The sequence below is a fragment of the Delphinapterus leucas genome, chromosome 21 (assembly GCF_059928025.1).
Source record: "Delphinapterus leucas isolate spDelLeu-1000000601 "Yukka" chromosome 21, BTC_Dleu_Yukka2, whole genome shotgun sequence".
Taxonomy (NCBI): domain Eukaryota; kingdom Metazoa; phylum Chordata; class Mammalia; order Artiodactyla; family Monodontidae; genus Delphinapterus; species Delphinapterus leucas.
In genome coordinates, this window is record NC_143149.1 from 31,442,166 (window position 1) to 31,457,119 (window position 14,954).

Consider the following 14,954-nt stretch of genomic DNA (forward strand, 5'->3'; position numbering starts at 1 on the left):
AAAGAGACAACTCTTGTCTCTCTATTCCCTCAAGCAGTGGCTCCCAAACGTCCCAGTGCATCCTCTGGGGGCGGTGCTCAAATGCAGATTCCCAGGCACAGGATCTGCCGGCTCTGATTCTATAAGCCTTGGATGGGGCCTGGGAACCTACAAGAAGTTTCAGACTTGTAACCCTCACCTCCAACACACATACACACCTACCTTACAGAGTACCGCCCTCTAGTGCCATGGTCCTTTCGTTAACTTGAACTTGTCAGAACAATACTGGGTCTTAAAGAAAAAAGTTACAAAGAAGAGCTGTGCTTCCAAGGCTCTTCCATTTCACTCGCAGGTGTGTGTGACTCAGGAAGATTACCATAGTCCCCAAACCCAGAGGCAATAAGTTATCACAACCTACATGTGAGTTGTTTGAATGCTTATCTGGGGCTGAGCCATTCTCCTCTGTTATGCACAGAATATGAAAGCTAGCTTCAGCCTTCCTACCTCCTGAGTTCTCCATCAGTCTTGTCATAGTAAATGGTAGCCAGTATTTATATGGGTCCTCTTCACACTACAGACTCATCAAAGGTCTCCTCATAACGAATGGAGGTTGAGCATGGCAACAGGCATAAATATTTATGTTTAAAAGTGGGCCTTTTTAAGAGCACCAACAAATCTAAAAACTGTTCTGATCTGTTGCTTTTCCATTCCAGTTCTCCTGCTCTGCAGCCAAACAGAAGCGCGGGCAGGAAGTATTTGGCACGTTACTGTGATGCAAACTGCAGGAAGCATAAACTATGAAGGCAGTGCATATAAGCAAGAACAAAGGATGAAGGCAGTGCATATAAGCAAGAACAAAGGATGAAGGCAGTGCATATAAACAAGAACAAAGGATGAAGGCAGTGCATATAAACAAGAACAAAGGAGTCCTCTTCCACACGTGACACAGTGTCCTTGGTGGGAGCTTAGGGCTTTATTAATGCTGAGTTGAAATTCTAATGACTTTGGAATTATACAGCTCCTTTTTCCACAGAGAAATAGAGGATCCTATTAAACAAAAACGCTGTTTCTCATTCAATTCATTTTCAATGCAATACCATTTTATGAGTATCCCGAAACGTCTGCAGACGTAAAGGTTATTTCTGCAGGACTGCCGATGTGTGTTCAGAAATATCGCCCCTGCCTGCAAGGACCTGACAATCCAGTTGGAGAGGGAAGATATGTATAGAAACAGCAATGGTGCAAGGTCAATCACAAAAAGTACCACAGTCGGGATGAAGTGGAATGCTAGGGGAGTGAGAGGAGGAGATTGTTTCCAACTCAGAGAATCTGGAAAAGTTTCTTGAAGATGCTTCACTTTTGCATTTATATTCCCTAGCACAGTGTGTAAAACAGATGGTCCTGGAGAGTTTAGCAGTGTGACTACTCAATGTGTCTTTTCAATTCTAGCAAAGCTAGACTTCAGATGCCCCTGTAACTTCAGTTGCATCCATTCTACATTAGGGAAACATCACTGTGCCTCTATCATGATGCCAGGTATTTTGCCAAATACCAAGAATGTAGGAGAATATAAAATAAATTTTCATATGGAGCTACTCAGGTAGAAAGACAAGAAGCAAGGAAACAAATAAAAACATTGTGGAAGTATTGCACAAGGTGTAAAGAGGAAAATGAGACAGTCACAGAGAAGAAGGCTGGTTTTGGATAGCATGGTCAACAGAGGTCTCTGAGAAGCGTGAAATGAAACCAGAGAGATGAGAATTAGCCTGTGATATGAGGAACTGGTTAAAGAGTTGTCCAGGGAGAGAAAAGAGCAAACAGAGAGACGAGGGTGAAGTGGAGTTGGATCGTTTAAGGAAGAAAAAGTGGTGAAACAAGCAAACGAACAAAACAAAACAATCAGAATTCTATATCCAGCAAAAATATCCTTCAAACTTTCAAGTAGAATAAGGACATTTTCAATAAACAAAAACTAAAAAGAACAGTCTGCCAGCAGACCTGCGCTAGAAAAATGCTTATAAAGTTCTTCAGGTGGAAGGCAAATGACGCCAGGTGTAAACTCAGATCTACAGGAAAACATAAAGAACACCATAAATGATTAATATGTTGGTGTCCTTTTTACTGCTCTAAATTTATTTGAAGATAGAGAGCAATTTAAAGCAAAACTATAACACTGTGCTGTGTATTGTGGTGCTTATACTGTATATCGATGTAAAATATGTGACGACAATAGCCCAAGAATGGGTAGGAGTTTGAGAGCTCATGATATTGTGTATAAAGTGTAATTAATAAATAATAAATTTACCAATATTAACTCTAAATGACAGTGGTCATTTAAGGATGCGTCCTAATCCCCTAGAAACAAATACGAAGATATAAACCTAAGGAGACTATAGAGAAAATTAAATAGGATAATAAAAAGTATTTGATAACCCAGAAGTGGAAGTTCCTATATGAATATCAGACAAAATAGACTTCAACACAAGAAATATTTCCAGAGACGAAGAGGATGTCTTGTAATAATACAGGGAGAAACTCATTAGGAGAACCTAGCAATTGTAAATGCAATTTAGCCAGTAAAGCATAAAGAACATGAAGCAAAACTGATTGAACTACAGGCAGAAACAGACACCATAATTATAAGAGATTTAACACCTCTCTCAGTAAGGACAGAACAGTACGACAAAACAAATAGTATCTAAATGAAACTACCAACCATATTGTACCAACTGATATTTATAGAACAGTACGCTCAACAAGCGGCGAATACACAATCTTTTCACATGTATATAGCAAGTAAACTAAGTTAGGGAATACGTTAAGCCATTGAAAATTCTTACTAAATTTCAAATATTTACATTTCATACAGTGGTTTCTTTGACTATCACTGAAATTAATAAGAAATAAATATTAATAGCATTTATGAAAATACCTAAATACTTCCAAGTGACCTATTATCAAAGGGAAAAATCCGAAGGGAAATTAGAAAATATTTTGAACTGAATGATAATGAAAATACTACATATCAACAAGTTTATATTAATCAGTTTTTAAAGGAAAATATATAGCTTTATATTCAAAAGGATGAAAGGTTTAAAATCAATGGTCAAAGTTTAAATGCTATGAAAGTAGAAGAAGACAAGAAAATTAAAACAAAATCAGGTAGAAGGAAAGAAATAATAAAGAGAAGTCAATGAAATAAAAAACAGAGTACAGAAAAAATAACAAAACCGAAATCCGCTCTTAGAAAGGATTAATGCAAGTATTAACCATTAAAAAGTTTCATGGAGGTTTAAAAAAAAGCAACAAATTACTAAAATAAAAGAATTGTTTCTAATGCAGATACTACAGACAGTTTTAAATGGAGAATAAGAGAACATTATGAATAAGTTTATGCCAATAAATTTGACGAAGTATATGAGATGGGCAAATGTCTTTAAGAATCCAACTTATCAAAACTAACACAAGATGAAGTAGAAAATTAGGGTAGCTGTTATCTATTAATGAAACTGAATTTATTGTCCGAAGTTTTCACACAAAGAAAGACCCAGAGGATTTCACTATGTTTGTTCGAACAAACATTAAAGAGTTGCATAGTGTCAACTTTACAAACTCTTTTAGCAAATAGATGAGAAAGAAACACTTCCACACTTGTTTTTGAGGTAACGTAACACTAATTTTTTTAAAAAATTGATAGAATATAAAAGAAAATAAAATTTCAAGCCAATATCTGTCATGAACATGACAGAAAAATCCTTTAAAAACTAGTAAGAATCACATTATAGATAAAGATATTTCTGTCTGTATGTATACATACAGACATATAACAGTTCCATCATAAACAAGTTTGTTTGTTACAGGAAGTAAGACTGGTTTAACATTTAAAAATCAAATCATATAATTCACTTTGTTAAGACAAAATGAGAAAATAGCATAAGCTTAATAGATGCAGAAAAGAGCATTTGACAAATTTCAACATCCATTCATGTTCAAAACTCTCAGCCTACTGGAAAAGAACATCCTTAATTAATAATTAATAATAAAGAGCACCTATCAAAACCTATAGCTAATATTATATTAAGCGGTGAAATACTGAAGTTTCCTAAGACCAGGAAAAAGCCAAGGATGTCTTTCTTATTTATATTCAGCGTTGCACTGTAGATTCTAGGCAGTGCAATAGGAAAAGTAAAAGAAATGAAAGGCTTGCAGATTGGAAATGAAGAAGTAAAACTGTCTTTATTTGTAGAAGATATGATTGTTTATATAGAAGATCCTAAAGGATCTACAAAATAACTACTAGAATAAGTGAATTTAATAAGGTCACAATACACAAGGCCAACAGAAAAAATTGCATGCTTAAAAGAGCTGCAAACCACTGATAAATACATTTGTAAAAATACCATTGTAACAGTATCAGAAATATTTTAAAACACTTAGGGATGAATTTAATAAAAGATGTACAAGACTGAAAACTACAAAACATTGCTGAAAGAAATTAAGAGGAACCTAAATAGATACAGAGATATATACACCATACTCATCAACTAAAAGAATCAATACTTTTAAGATATCAGTTCTCCTATAGATTCAATGAAAACTCAATCAAAATTCCAACAGTCTCTTCCAGAGGGTTTCACTGGAGAATTCTATCAAACACTAAAGGATTACAGAGATAAGTGGATTCTAAAATTTATGTGGAAATCAAAGTATCTAAAATAATTTTGAAAAAGAAAAAAGTTTGAGGACTCACACTTGAGGATTTCAAGATTTGCTTATAAAAGTCCGTCAATCACAATACTGTTACATAAGCATAAGAATGGACAAAATGCATCAAAGGAACAGAATAGAGAGCCCAGAACTAGACCACACCCAAAGAATCAATTTTTGTTTTTCACTTTCATTGAGATACAACTGACATACGGCTCTGTGTAAGTTTAAGTTTAAGGTATGCCCTGTAATGACTTGACATACGTATACTGCTACATGATTATCACGATAAGTTTAGTTAATATCCATCATCTCACACAGATTAAAAAAAAGAAAAATAATCATCTTTGCTATGAAAAATTTTAAGATCTACTCTTAGCAACTTTCAAATATATCATACAGCCATGTTAACTATGGCCAGTGTGTTGTACATTACATCCCCAGTACTTATTTATCTAATAACTGGAATTTTGTACCTTTTGACCACTTTCATTGATTTTCAACAAAGGTGTCAGGGCAATTCAATGGGGGAAAGAAAGTTTTTTCAGCAAATGGTGCTGGAATAACTGAATAAATGCATGAAATAAAAAAATGAACATCAACCTCTACCTCACAACATACATTAAAAGTAAGATTGATTACAGACTTAAATGTAAAAGCTAAAACTAGGGGCTTCCCTGGTGGTGCAGCGGTTGAGAATCCGCCTGCCAATGCAGGGGACACGGGTCCCACAACTACTGAGCCTGCGCGTCTGGAGCCTGTGCTCCGCAACAAGAGAGGCTGCGATAGTGAGAAGCCCGTACACCGCGATGAAGAGTGGCCCCCACTTGCCGCAACTAGAGAAAAGCCCTCGCACAGAAACGAAGACCCAACACAACCAAAAATAAATAAATAAATAAATAAAAAGCTAAAACTATAAAGCTTCTAGAAAAATACGGAGGAATACATCTATGAACTTGGTATAGGCATAGATTTCTTAGGAATTAAAACACGGTGAACATAAAAAAGAAAAACAGATAAATTGGATTTTACAAAAATCAAAAGCTCCTGCTTATAAACAGACCCATCAAGAAAACCAAAACGTAAGCCACATCCAGGGAAAATATAATTGTAATTCATATATCTTGTTCAGGACTTCTGTCCAGAATATATAATTTACTCCTACAGATCAATAAATAAAAGACAAACAATCCAAGTTTTTCAAAGGACAAAATATTTGATCAGATACGTTATAAAAGAAGACATAAAAATGATTAATAAACACATGAAAAGATGCTCAACATCGTTTGTCACCAAGAAATGTAAATTAAAAGAACAGTTAAACACCATCTCATACCCACTACAAGTGCTAACATCAAATAAAACAACATAGGGGCTTCCCTGGTGGCGCAGTGGTTGAGAGTCCGCCTGCCGATGCAGGGGACACGGGTTTGTGCCCCGGTCCGGGAGGATCCCACGTGCCGCGCAGCGGCTGGGCCCGTGAGCCATGGCCGCTGAGCCTGCGCGTCCGGAGCCTGTGCTCCGCAATGGGAGAGGCCACAGCAGTGAGAGGCCCGCGTACCGCAAAAAAACAAAAAAAACCCCATAAATAACAACAACATAAATAACATTCGGTTATTTACCAAATGTAAATAACCACATAGAACAGCTGGAATTCACATACAGAAGAATGTAAAATGGGAAAACTGTCAGTTTCTTATAAAGATAGACTATAACTCACAAATTCTACTCCTAGGCATTTACCCAAAAGGAACAAAAACTTAGGATGCAAAAAAGGCTTCTGCAAAAATGCTTATAGCAGCTTTATTCATAATAGCCAAAAACTCAAAATAATCTAAATGTTCATCAATGCAAGAATTGATAAGCAAATTATGATGTATTTATATAATGGAATAATACGTGGAAACTAAAAACCAAGCCAAACCAAAACAAAACCTACTGATTTATGTGACAACATAAATTAGCATCAAAAACAATGTGCAGGTAAAGAAGTCGGACAGAAAAGAGCACAGCAGCACAGCTATGCTGTAATGATAGAATTCAGAGCAATGCTGCCTTCTGGGATGGGGAGGGTCCGGCAGGAGACACAAGAGAATTTTCCAGAGTAAGGTAACTGTTTTGTATCTTGGGATGGTAGTTACAGGGTATATTCATTTACCAAAAGTCATCAGATTATACACCCAAGATCTGCATATTTCGTTTTATTAGAAAAAAAAGCCAGAAGGATGTGGTTCTAGACAGAAATCTCAGCAAACCTGAGACTTCAGTTTATCCTCATTTCCTCCCTACAACTTCTATTGTTTTACAATCCTAGAAAGTAAACTTTATATTCCTATTTATGCTTTGATAACCTTGCAGCTCTCCAAGAAATGTTTGCACATGTTCTGTATTATAATGCTTGCTAAAGCTGGAAACATTTTGAAAGATGATTAATGATATGAAAGTTAAAAAAATAAAGTCTTTGGTTTTGAGTTATTTCTTTCTCCTCTACTTCCTAAACATTCATGAGTCAGACTGTCTAGTAAATGGATGTGTCATCTTCCAGTATAAAAAATCATATCTAGGGCTTCCCTGGTGGCACAGTGGTGGTTAAGAATCCGCCTGCCAATGCAGGGGACATGGGTTCGAGCCCTGGTCCGGGAAGATCCCACACGCTGCAGAGCAACTAAACCCGTGTGCCACAACTCCTGAGCCTGCGTTCTAGAGCCCGCAAGCCACAACTACTGAGCCCGTGCACCACAAGTACTGAAGCCCACGTGCCTAGAGCCCGTGCTCCACAACAAGAGAAGCCACCACAATGACAAGCCCGCGCACCGCAACGAAGAGTAGGCCACACTCGCCACAACTAGAGAAAGCCTGCGTGCAGCAATAAAGACCCAACGCAGCCAAAAATAAATAAATAAAATAAATACATTTATTAAAAAAAATCATAGCTAATCCTTATCTTATATATGCCATACAGAAGCATTGTTGTGCTTACTTTACCCATCTACTCATTTACTCTTGGCAACATTCTAGGAGCAGACACGGCAGTTATCCTTCTTTAGCAGATGAAGAAATTGAGGTACAGAGACTTAGTCAAAATCACAGGGCTAGGTGGAGACACAGCTGGGTTTGAACCCATCCCTTCTGCTCAAGCTGCTCCTGACACCATGCATGTGGCCCTCCTGGGACAGGAGGAATAGAGTCACAGAAATATGTAAGAAATATGTAAGGCTCTTTAGAACTCATCTGGTCCACACTGGTGACTAGAGAATCAGGTGGGAGTTATTAACAACACAAATCGCAGGCCTTACCCCAGATGACTGTGATTCAGTACATCTAGAGTGGGACCTGGAAATCTATGTTTTGGAAAGCTCCCCAGGGGGCAAGTTTTAGAGAAACCATCGGTCTAGTCCAAAACCCCATGGGGGTCGCATGAAGGTTTACAAGCAGAATGGTTTGTGTCTGCTTGCATTTGGAGGCTGTCCTTTTTCAAACACCCACTGTCCTGAATTCTGCTTTGTGCACAACTTTATTTCCATCTCTTCAAATACATCAAATACTTGAGGAAAGTTATCACATCCCCTAAGGCTCTGCTTACCAGGCTGAAAGTCCATTGGCACTTTGACAGTGTTCTTCACTAAAATATAGGTTCAAGTTCCCCATATCATCTCTTATTACCTTATGGATGGCATTTCCTCTTTGTTGATGACATTGTTAAACTATGACCCTCGAACTGAAGGCCAAGCCCCTGGTGTGGTTTCATCGATACAAAGCAAGACTTCCACAGCTCTCGTGCACCATTAATTCTACCAATACCTTTAAAGCTTTATGTATGTGTGTCTGGCAACCCTGACACACTGTAATCTATACTCATAATGAACCTGCTAGCAATCAATTCTAAGGCTTTTGTACCCAGATTTCTGCTAAGCCAAATCTTCATTTCCTCTACTTTTTATACTGTTTATCCTCATTAAGTTCTAGCTCAATGAATTCCACCTATTCCTTTAGGGAATATAGCTGCAAATACAAGGCAGCTCACGTATCCTTTTTTTTTTTTTTGCGGTACGTGGGCCTCTCACTGTTGTGGCCTCTCCCATTGCGGAGCACAGGCTCCGGACGCGCAGGCTCAGCGGCCATGGCTCACAAGCCCAGCTGCTCCGTGGCATGTGGGATCTTCCCGGACTGGGGCACAAACCCGTGTCCCCTGCATCGGCAGGCGGACTCTCAACCACTGCGCCACCAGCAAAGCCCCATGTATCCGTTTTGATTAGTTAGGAAGGAGAGGCAGCCAGAGTGCTATGAGATTATGAGCCCTCATTCCAGATGATAGTGAAAGACGGCCACCATCTATTAGCCAGTCTGTCATTGGCCAGTGGTGGACTTGGCCTGTCTGTGAGATTCCAGCTCTAGCATATCAACATCAATCATAGAAAAGTCAGGACAAGCAATGTTCTGGTAAACCAGGGAGTCATTGACATATAGGTGGTAGTTAAAGCTATAGGGCTGGTGAGATCATCTATGGAGACAATGTAGGTAAAGAGAAGAGAGTGGAGGAGGGTGGAGAAGCAGTTAGTACCCCTTGATATCAGAGATGCTCACCGTGATGCATGGGGTGGAGCCAGACCCACGGGCGTCTCTGGCTCCCATCAGACCTCCACCTTCCAGGTTGCTGAATCCTAGGCAGGATGTGGATGTGGGAACATGGTACAAAGCCCTAGTCTATCCTGCAGGTCACCCACATCAGACACAGCCTCCAGTTTGCACTCGTGGGGTCCAGTTTGTCTTTGCTCTTCCCTACTTCACGGCCACCTTTCCTTCCTGACTGCCGGCCCTACGGACTTCAGGCCCAAGACTAGATGCAGAAGAACCAGCAGAAGAAAAGACTGTCTTACCAGTTCCCATAATCCTTACAATAAGTTCCTCATTCTGTATCAGTCTTGGTGGTTGTACTCCTCTGATCAAACCCCGACTGATAGAGGGTTTATCAAGGAACCAGAGAGAAGAAAGCTTTGCTAGAAGGATGAGGGAGACTTTTTTTTTTTTTTTTTGCGGTATGCGGGCCTCTCACCGTTGTGGCCTCTCCCGTTGCGGAGCACAGGCTCCGGATGCACAGGCCCAGCGGCCATGGCTCATGGGCCCAGCCGCTCCGTGGCATGTGGGATCTTCCCGGACCGGGGCACAAACCCGTGTCCCCTGCATTGGCAGGCGGACTCTCAGCCACTGCGCCACCAGGGGAGACCAAGGAGACATTATTATCATATTTAATCCTCAAAACCACTTTATGAACATTATTAGCCCATTTTCCAGATAAGAAAACCATGGTTCAAAGACATCAAAGTCATACAGCTAGCAAGTGGACAAGGAGACCTGAATCTACTTATTTCTGAATTCAACGCTAGTGACCTTAATAATGACACTAGGGCTTTTAAACGAAACATAGGAGTGAAGGAAGAAAAGCAGAAGAATCCTGTTTAAAAAAACCAACAACTTAATTTGAAAATAATGCATAAAATAGATAAAGCACAGTTGCTCTAGTTGAAAGGGGGGTTAGGGTTTTCAAACAGCAGTGAGACCATCAAACTCCAAGCGTAGCACTTAGGGTACCCCAAGTAAGGGACCTTGGGCTTTGTGGAGAAGAATTTGAAAATCACTGCATTCTATCATGCCACCCATCATAGGATAACACGAGTGTTGCCATGTCCGATCTTAGACTTGTGCTGTGGAGCATCTCTTCCCTGTGAGTGTCAACTAAGGAAACCTCCTAGGATCAGGGCTGGCTGCAGTACCAGATAAAGAAGAGCCGTATTACTCCACACAAGAATCATTATGACCCTCAGAACATTTAAATGCTTCATCTTTTGAATTCATCCCACGGCTTGCTGGCACAGACTGCAAGATATCTGACAGTCAATTAAACAAAGAACACACATTTCCTAAAACAATTCTTTCTCTATTTAAATGGTATTTATGTGAAGCCTTGAAAATGGAATCAGGAAGCAAACGGCTTTACATCTTCATAAGCTCTTTCCAAACAAACAAAACCTAAAGCTATGGGCTAAATGTATTCCCCATAATTAAAAGACAATTTTAGCCATGTTGGATGCCTGACCCAAGAAAGGACTAGAAAATTGTCACCGTACTGTGAAGATTCAGAATTGACAGAGTAGTTCATTCTAAGTATTTAAAGAGCTGCTCGATCAGAAAAAGATTCACATGTATTCTGTGTGGCAAAGGATAGATGATAATTTTTTTTTTTTTTTAGGCCGCACTGTGAGGCATGTGAGATCTCAGTTGCCCGACCAGGGATTGGACCCATGCCCCCTGCACCGGGAGTGTGGAGTCTTAACCACTGGACCGCCAGGGAAGTCCCTATATATTTTCATACTTTGAGCAGCCCCCAGACAACCTTGTTTTTAGCTTTGGAGGGGACCACTCGTATTATGATGGCTATTAACAAACTGCAAGCAACCCAAAGAATTGAACTCATTTTTGTTTTTGTGATTTGAATTAAATGCAAAGGAAACAGAAGTAAGTAAACCTACTCTGAAGTCATCTGTTATTTGAAAGGTACTCAAGGGATCTGTAACCATATATTAAATAACAACATACGGGTGAAACAGCTTTTTCCTGGTCTGGATGTTGATGTGATACAAATGGAAATTTATGGAACATGAAATGTGTTTTTCCTTTTGGTCCCACGACATTGCCATAGATCTCAACTTATACAGGCAACTAACAACTTAGCAGGGCTATATGTTCTTCGTGTAAAGTGTTGTCATAAATGTGTCTTTTTCTACAATATGATTTTTGATTACATATTGTTTCATGCATAAGGTAAACTGCAGTCCTGAGGTGAAGTTGTGAATTGTGGCATCAACAATGGGTTACATTAAACTCATGAGGGCTGGTGGAAAGGGTGCCCAGGAAAGGAAACACGTGTCTCTTCCCTTCTCTCTCTGCCCTGTGGAGATGTGTCTTCCAGGCCATCTCTCATTTCTTCCTGAAGGCTAGGGAATCACAGGCCCTGTGATTTCCCTGAAGAACTGTCAGTAGTCCTGATAGGTCCACAGCTGGCAAAGGATCATGGCATTGGCTTTTTAGCTGCATCAGCTGAGGACACGGTGATTGTCAACTCTTTTGTTATCGGCTAGAGGTCTGAATGCATCCTTAGCGACCTTTGCTTTGGAGCTGTCCCGACTACCCTGGTCAACCAAAAGGCCCCAGGAAGCAGTAGGAGCACTTGTGGTCATTTTCAAGAGACCTAGTCCAAGAAGGATTCAAAGGTGAAATATGAATGAAAAAGAAGTCCTAATTGTCAGTATCTCCTTTGAATCACATTATAAATGAAATTGTTCTCTCTCCCTCTTTCTTTCATTATCGTTCACACACAAGTTGGCCGTCTGGTACATGAATATTATCTTTAGTGTCCTCTGATTCTTTGTTAATCTCTCTTGCCTGCTCGTAAACATCTATCTCACATGGCTGGGTCTTTATCTTGCTTTCAGCAGACAGCCTGCCAGACCCTGTGTTAAGTCACGGCTGTCTGCTGCTTCCTGCAGTATTGGCCTTTTAATAGGGATGTTTGAAATTAAAAAGCCTTCAACACGTGAAGAAAATAATATGAAAGGTAGAATTTCAGGCCTCACCAGATGGGTAGGAGAGACCTTTATGAAGACAGTAGCCTTCAAATCTCTGCAGCCACCTGAGTGTGTGCCCTGCCTTCCCCTGGGCCAGCCTGACACCAACGCCTTGACACACATGGCCCCACTGTGCCTTGAATAAGTGACTTTTCTCTAGGACACATGGCAAGAGACATCCCCATTCAATACCATTATCACAGTAGCCTCACCCAATTACAGAAGCACACCCAATCTTGTTTGATTTACAAGGTAATAGAGAATAGCAAAATTTACAATTTATAGATAAATGTTGATTTTAGAAAAAGAAAACATTTTAAAAAAATCTAGAAAATTCATGCGACTCAATAATTCTCTAATATATCGGGGCCTGCGCATATGGGAAACAGAGGGCATGAGAATAAAGTACCAATCATTTTCAGGAGGAGGAATTACATATTTTTCCCTCTTTCAATCTAAGCTTGTTATTTAACACTTAGGAATCTCTATTTCATAAACAATAAAAGGGAGATAATAATTGTACCTACCTCAGAAAGGTTATATGAAAATTAAAGCTGTTGATGTAGCTGAACAACTTAGAAAAGAACCAAACAGCTCAATAATTGTAAGCTACAATTGCTATTTTTAACCACAATGAGCCTTTGCGTTGAACAAAAATAAAGACCTAACTCATGAGTGTGAGATTTCATAGTAATTTAATATTCTAGAAAGAGTTCTCTTTCTTAGCATCCTGAGGAATATTCAAATTATTCTGGCAAGCTGCCTTCTCTACAGATGCTATTTATACACATCTTTTTTGACAGGTCAAATGTTTCCTTATATACTGATCATCCTATATATTTGCTTGGCACAGAGTTGAATGAAAAATTATCTCTATTCTTTTTAAAAATTTTTTTGAAAACATGGAAGATATGACATTATATGAACTACTTCTTAGGAAGCTGTTGACAGTGGATCTCAACATATTTTGCCTGCTTTGTTCTCAAATTGAGTGATTGAGGCTATTGAATAGGTAATTGGCCAAGTTCATAAGTTAGATAAAAAGGAAAACGTGGAAGGGTATATTGGAAGTTGTGTAATTGCATCTTTTTTATTCTTAAGGCATGCACTCAAGGATCCATCTGAAGACCTGTTTTTATTCTTCCATTTAGCAGCCTTTGTTAACAATACTATTTGTTCTCTTGGGCCCTTACAAACACTGAGCAGGCAGCAGCTCTGGTGAGAGCCGCAATTCCTTTCCAAATGCTCAAACTGACTTCCCAGGAGACTTTGATGTACCTGAATAGAATATATATACAGATAAATAGATATAAAGATATATCTCCTCATCATTATATTATATTATAATGCATGGATCTGAATTTGTGAATTCACTTACCTACTAAAATTTATCTGTAATCCCCGAAATCAATATTGGTGATGCTCTGTGGTCATTCTCAGACACGTACAGAACAGCCCACATGCACATTCCCTGATGAGGCTGAACAGGTGATACTCCATTTCCTAGTTTCAGCTCTCACACAGAGACGAACAGAGGATGGAGGTGGTGGGGAACAACCAGTGTAAGGCAACAAGTTCAAGCTTCAGGGCCGGTTGATGGAATTCGAAACTCAACTCTAGCCCTTATTCATGGGGCAGCTTCAGGCACGTTGCTTACCACTTCTAAAGCTCATTTTCCCTTTTTGAATAAAAGGAAAATAGGCTTTACCTGTCTGAGTTGTTTGTTAAGATTCTAATCTATGTGAGATATGTATACAGGTAAAATGATAGGCGTTGTTATATTGTGATTTATAATAAGAAACATATATTTGGCCTTCACCCCTGTTTCTGGCACAGAGCTCCTAAAACCCTTGGAATTTCCAAAGTGAGGGCAGAAAGTTTTCTTTTGTTATGTTAATGAGAATGGGGCTGGTTGCCAGGAGAACCAACCTTGTGATTAGAGGCTTAGGACTTTCAGACCCACCCTTCTGATTTCTGGCTGGAGGTTGAATCAGTCACCAGTGGCCAATGATTTAATCAATCATGCCTATGTATGATAAAGCCTCCATAAAAATCCAAAGGATTGGGTTAGAAGAACTTCTGGGTTGGTGCACATGTGGAGATGTGAGGACATTGGCTTCCCTGGAGATGGCATGGAAGATCCTAGCTCCTTCCCGCGTACATCTCTTCCATCTGGCTGTTCCTGAATTATATCTGTTTATAATAACCTGGTAATCTAGTAAGTAAAAGGTTTCTCTGAGTTCTGTGAGCTGCTCTAGACAGTTAATCAAACCCAAGGAAGGGGTCATCGGAACCTCCAATCGATAGCCAGTGGGTCAGAGGCACAAGTATAGGTAACAACCTGGCCTTGTGACCGGCATCTTAAGTGGGGCTGGGAGGGCAGTATGGATGGACTGTACCTTTAACCCATGGGATCTGGTGCTGTCTCTGAAATGGCGTCAAAGTTTAGTTGAATAGTAGCACACCCAGCTGGTGTCTCAAGAATTGCTTGTTGGTGTGGGGAACTCCTTGCCAGCATTGGAATTGATACCAGAACCTATGTAGGTATACATATTTCCCCTAGTAGTGATGGTTCAGTATTTGTAATTCAGTTTTGGGGTGGGGGGATTTACAGAATAACTACCCTGGATAAAGAAGATTAATGGT